Here is a 6,037-nt window from a genome sequence, read left to right as displayed (position 1 = left end):
ACTGGACTGGAAAATACAAAAATCTGCTCCGCGTGATGTAAGAGAAGAGCCAGATTCAACTCTTTCCAAACCGAAAGGACAGCAAATTTCCTAACAATCAAAACAATTGAAATCTGAATCTTCTTTGGTGTCTCACTCTCATGGCTATAAGTGAAGAATCAGAACATTTTAGTCAAGTATTTTTTTGTTTGTATTTTACAACCACACTTAAATAAATACAAAATAAGATTATTACAAATACTTCCACTAGCTATTCTCAAACAGGAAAACACAAACAAAGGACACCTACCAAATCTGCTTAATAAAAAGATGTTTATGCTCACCTACAAAGAGAAATATAAATGGAATGTGAATCAAAGAAAGGGCAAAGAGGTGTAGCACTGTATGATGACACAGACCAGGTATGGAATACCAAGTGCCTGCTAATGCTGAATCATAGAACCACAGAATCATTAAGATAGGAAAGGACCTGTAAGATCATCTAATCCAACCGCTGACACCATGCCCACTAACCATGTGCCTCAGTGCCACATCTCCATGTTTCCTGAACACCTCTAGGGACGGTGTGTGACTCCTCCACCTCCCTGGGCAGCCTGTGCCAATGTATCACTGCTCTTTCTGAGAAGAAATTTCCTAGTTCAGAATAAAAGTTCACCTTCTCCAGAAACCTCTTTGCCACAGTGGCTAGTAACAAACACTTGCACAAAGTCTAAGCCCAGCAAAAACATGCCTCTACTTTCCTAGAATATACTACTGGCCTCTAGCATGCTTCTGTTTAGCATCACTAAGCCAAAAGAGATGCTGTTGAGTTTGATATCTTCAGATGTACTTACTTTCCATAATCAGAAGTAGTGGATTCCATAGAAAATATATCTACTAAAAAAACAGAAACATTTACCCTCACTGTTACTACATTCATGAATTTCCATGGTCTCTACTCCCACGGTGTGAAAGCAATTCCCATACTCCTAAGAAGGCATGTTCACAATTTATAGAGAGGGGAAATGAGACATGGAGGTGCCAAAGTGCTGTGCCAAAGGCCAATGCAGCCTCAGCAGAGCAGAGAATACAGACATTTTCCAAGTCCAACGTGGGAGACCTAATTATTATTATGAGACCATCATTCTTCTTTACTGCTGCCTCCAAGAAAAATACTGCTTTTGGAATGGTTAGGTGTTAAGTATTTCACCTTATTGAATATTATTGGTCTTGATTCTCATATTTCAGGCTTTAAGCCATCGAATATCCCTATGCTTTCATTCACAGCTGTATCAAGCACTAAGAGCAAAGTCAGTGTTATCGCTCTGGGGTTGAATGCTGTGCGTAATAAAAACAAGCCCAAATGCTTCACAGGCAAACTGTGGCACAGTGTGCAGGTCATGTCTTCTGCATTTAGTTATAAAAATATCTTCCCTCTTACAAGTCATGCAGTGCTTGCAGGAGGCCAACGATGTTTCATCTGCATTCCTTACACCGCTGCTGGCAGCACTCTATCATCATGCAGGAAATCCATAAAGCCGTTCACTTTACAGATCAGATTCCACTTCTTGCTATCAGAAATCTTTCTAAGTCAATGAACAATTAAAATAATTACCTTTAATCATATTCTTCAATTACTCCACAGCACCAAGGGAAGACTCACTGGACTGGGACCAGATGCAAAGATATTCTGCTGTGATTAAAACTAGCTGAGTTGTTCCAGTGACGATAAAATACAGACAATTCGCCCCCTCTGGGAGAAACCCCTGTACATTTTAAGCAGTTTCATATTTAACGTCATTAGAGTGGCTCAAAGGAATGAATGGATACCTGTGGGGACTCCTTCAAAAGAGGTGCCACTTTGAAAGGAATATAAAGCAGAAAACAGCTACTCAGAAGCAAAGGCTGCTGCATATTCACAGGATGAGCAAAGCAGTTGTCAGTGCTGGGCAGGCTGGTTGATGAATCTATCCTCATCCTCCAGCAGCTCTGTGCCTCTGGGGGCTTGCTGTCTCTACTCAGGCCTTTATATGGGACAGTACTGGTGGCTTTTTGTCCTGGGGGTAGTTGCAGGTTGGCAGAACAGTCAAGGGACTTGGCCCGAGAACGCCAGGGGAATTGCTTTTGATAACAAACCAATGACAGAAAGGAGAACTAAATACAAAAGAGACCTGACTGGCGTTGAGAAGTACAGAAAGTGACTGCAGAAGAACAGATATAATACATGAACAAGCAATCACTTCAAGGCAGTGTTGTAACCAATTCAGAACCAACAGCGAAAGCAGATTGCTGCCAATAGACATTATTTAATTTGAAGTTTTATACTAGCTAATACTTTACTTGAGATATCGGGTCTTCAAAGTGCATGGTTGTGGCAAACCCCCCTCTAAGTTAAAATATATCGTGCTCTTGGGCTTATAGAGAATAGCTAGAAGCTCTGATCTCTGCTACAACATACAGGCTCAGAAACCAGGAAATCAATAGTAATATTAGTAATTAATAGTAGTAATAATAATTAAAAAAAACAACCAAACACAAAACTTCTAAATTGTCAGGGCTATTTTGTGCCTGCTTGCAGACATTTGAATTTTCAGAGTTGCAAACACAGGCTTCGTAATGGCAGGCTCACACCAGCTTGCTACTGGAGAGGCAGTCACTTCCCAGTGACACACATCAAGCCCAAGAAGTGTCTGTTGTACCAAGGGCAGAAGTCCTTTTGGACTTGGTGTCCAAAATGTCTGTGCCCGGACAGACCAGCTCACGCCAGGCTGAGAACCTGCAACTTGTTGCACAGTGAGTGTCCCACCTTGGCTCATCTCTGCTCAGTGCTGGAGCTTGAACCGAGCAGCATCCCAGCAACATCCACTAAAACTGGGCAGTCCCAGAGCAGATGTCGAAGCCTTCTCTTCAAGGAGAATTCATGTGGTATAGCCACCAGCAGTCCCTAAGGCACATTTTGCTGAAGGGTTTAGCACAATTCAGAACTTGTCATGGCTACAAGTGGTTTTAATTCTTCTGTTGAGTTTAGTGGGAACAAGATGAAGATATGACTGCACCATCTGTGTAAGCCATAGATGTCTTCCCACCCTGACTAAGGAAAAATAAAAAACCTCATCTTGTGGCCTTGATTATTCATGAAGTAAGAACCAGTCATGGGCCTAGCGGCATGTGGCTTTTCAGGCACCTTCCTTGGGAATGCCATTGATCTGAAACTGGAAGGAGCTAAGAGAGACTTGTCCTCAGAGGGACCAAAAAAAGCATCCACAGCTCAGGGTGAATCCAGAAGCAGAATCAGAATCAGAATCAGACCAAGTAACAGCTGCTAGCTCCCCGCTCCCAAGCTTTCCTACTGACTTATTTATTATCTCCTCCTGCGTAATTTGTCATAATCTCTGACTCGTCAGGCCAATTAATCATGCTTCAGAAAAAATGAGATTTCTCACAAGGAGATTATCTGTCTCTGACAAACAAGGGATAATTCAATTAGTTTCTTTTTCTAAACATTTATTAACTGGTTTTGGTAAATTAGTCCTTTTTGTAATTTAGCTATAATTTAGGAAGATTTAATATGTCATTAGGCACACCAAATTCTGTGATAATATAACATTATGGCTGAGATTTTAATTGCCCCAGAGTCAGGAACTATACATAAATGGCCTGATTCCCACATGGAAGCAGCTGATAGGAGGTGCACAGAGCTCTACAGAAATTCTCCTTAAAATCTCTTTTTCCATGAGTTAAGCACATGCTAAAGGACTCTGGAGAAAAGGATGCTTTCTCTGATTTGGGTAAGAACTGTCAGATAGAGAAATATTTGTGTATTTGTTTGCAGATCTTTTACACTACACAGTTTCATAGTATACATGGACTTAACTCCCCTAACAGTTCTCAAAGATGCTATTTCCCTAGAAAAATCCTAGTATCTAACCAGCAGCTGATGGTGACCTGCCAGCTGAGAATGTCTTCTATTTCATTCTGAAGGAGAACGTCAAAAGGAGTTATGTTTTTTAGGCATTCTGGACTCTTCCAATTGATAAGATTTCGAGGCATTAAAGAAGTCAACATCACTTCATACTGAGGGTAAAAATCAATCTTTTGCATGCTGGGGAAATCAAAAGCAAATCAAAGCACCTGAGTCATGTGGGAATTATAAAGCATATGAGAAGAATCAGATTCAGTGTTAAAGCAATGTTGATTAGTTTCTCACAGCAGAGTCACATTGACTTTCTCCAAACTGAAAGTGTAGAGTTGGCTCTGAGGTGGATTCATCTCTGCACCTTGTAGGCTGCAGCCTGGCTGTGGCATGGGTGCAAAGCTTCACACCTGGTCGCTGGAGCTGCTGAACTCAGGGCACATTCCCTCAGCACATCTTTACAAACAATACATTTGAAAGCAAGAACCCACTATGAAGTGATGGGATTTCTGGAATCTTCCCTTTCAGAGAATTTTGGAGCTCCATTCACAGCAGCCTCCTCCCACCAACTTCTGACTAGGTCAGCCTATGTCAGAATGTGACAAAAGGGCAGAGGCCACCAAGACAGCTCCGTTCCAGTCACTTTCATAAAGTCAGGAAGCTGGAAAATGCCCATTCTTCTCTCCAGAGTGGATCCTGGTGCCTAAGAAGACACAAAAACCTGTTTGAAGATTTTTCCAAGACTGGGGTGTTCTCTAGATAACTCTTTATAGATTACTTGACACCTAACTATAGCTTATTTAGCTAAAAAGCCATTTAAGCACACAACACAAATCTGTTCAGAACCGGACTACAGTAGTTCTGCTGCACCCAAGACAAATTTGCTTACACTTGAAGAACACAGAACACATGGCAGGAAAAGAGCCTATTCAGTTCACCCTATCAGGCTGCCATAGCCAATGTATGCCAATTCTGTGGTAAGCCACATTTAAGAAAACAGAGTTTTTTACTGCAGGCAGCTGCCTTCTGACTCCCCAGTTGGAACAACTGGTACTCATTTGCAGCTGAGGTGACCACGGTAATCCCCAAACCTGCATGATCTCATTCTCTACCTACTTTGAAAATAGCCATTGCTAGCGCAACAGAGGAACATACACTCCTGGAAAAAGCCAGGCTTTGTAACCACTCTGCCTGTGTCCTTGTTTAGGGAAAATAAAAACTTTTCTTAATTTTGTTTTATGATGAACATACTCCAGAAGCCATTGGGTGGCATGCTGTGCACTAGTTTAAAGCCATAAATTTGTATTTGAAATAACTGGCTTTTTTCATGTGTTGTTTCAAGTGGTAATAGAAGGAATGATTGTCAAGTGGTAATAGGAGGCACTCAGCTACACCAACAAAAACTGGGAGACTTCATGGAATTACTGCAGGAAAGAGTAATGCGGACAGAAGGAGAGCAGAGCCTATGTATTTTTTTAATTTAAAATGTTCCTATATTTAACTACATCCCCAAACTCAGTAGTTATTACTACTAAGGGATCTATTAGTTAATAGTCAAGGACTGTTCTGGAAAAAGCCCAGCTCACCTCAGTGGGAATTGTGCCTGAGTAAACTTCCCACTGGAGCATGCAATACTCCTTATGTACTCACACTCACAAGTATTAGCAGAACTCTGTATCCGAAAACTATTTCATTAACTCTCAAAGGTGTCAGCAGGGGCAAAGCTTTAAAAACTGTCAGGACAAATTCTCTCTGTCCGTTTTTGGTCTGAGTAGTGTCCATTAATGCTCCACAAGCAGCTGGACGAATGCACAGCCCTGGCCTGCAGGGTGCATTAAGATCTCTTAACTTTTCTTTTCACCAATGCCACTCCAGGGCATAGAGAAGATAGGTGGAAAGGTAAATGCCCCAGGGAAAAAGTACTGTTCCAGCATATGTGGGGCTGTGATGGTAGGAGATGTACAGAAGGAAATGTTCAGCTTGACAGAGGTTTGTGCAGAGTAATACCGACAAGTTTGAACATCATATTTACAGTCTGTCAGTCTGCCAGGCTTGGCATTATCTCAGGACAGCATACAGTACCGGGGGAGAACTGAACCAGAAAACTATTCTGCACGAATTCAGAAAAGCATGAGTAAACTCTCT

The sequence above is a fragment of the Meleagris gallopavo genome, chromosome 8, assembly GCF_905368555.1.
Source record: "Meleagris gallopavo chromosome 8, MGAL_WU_HG_1.1, whole genome shotgun sequence".
In the NCBI taxonomy this organism is placed as follows: Eukaryota; Metazoa; Chordata; class Aves; order Galliformes; family Phasianidae; genus Meleagris; species Meleagris gallopavo.
Note: the sequence above shows the minus strand (reverse complement) of the source record.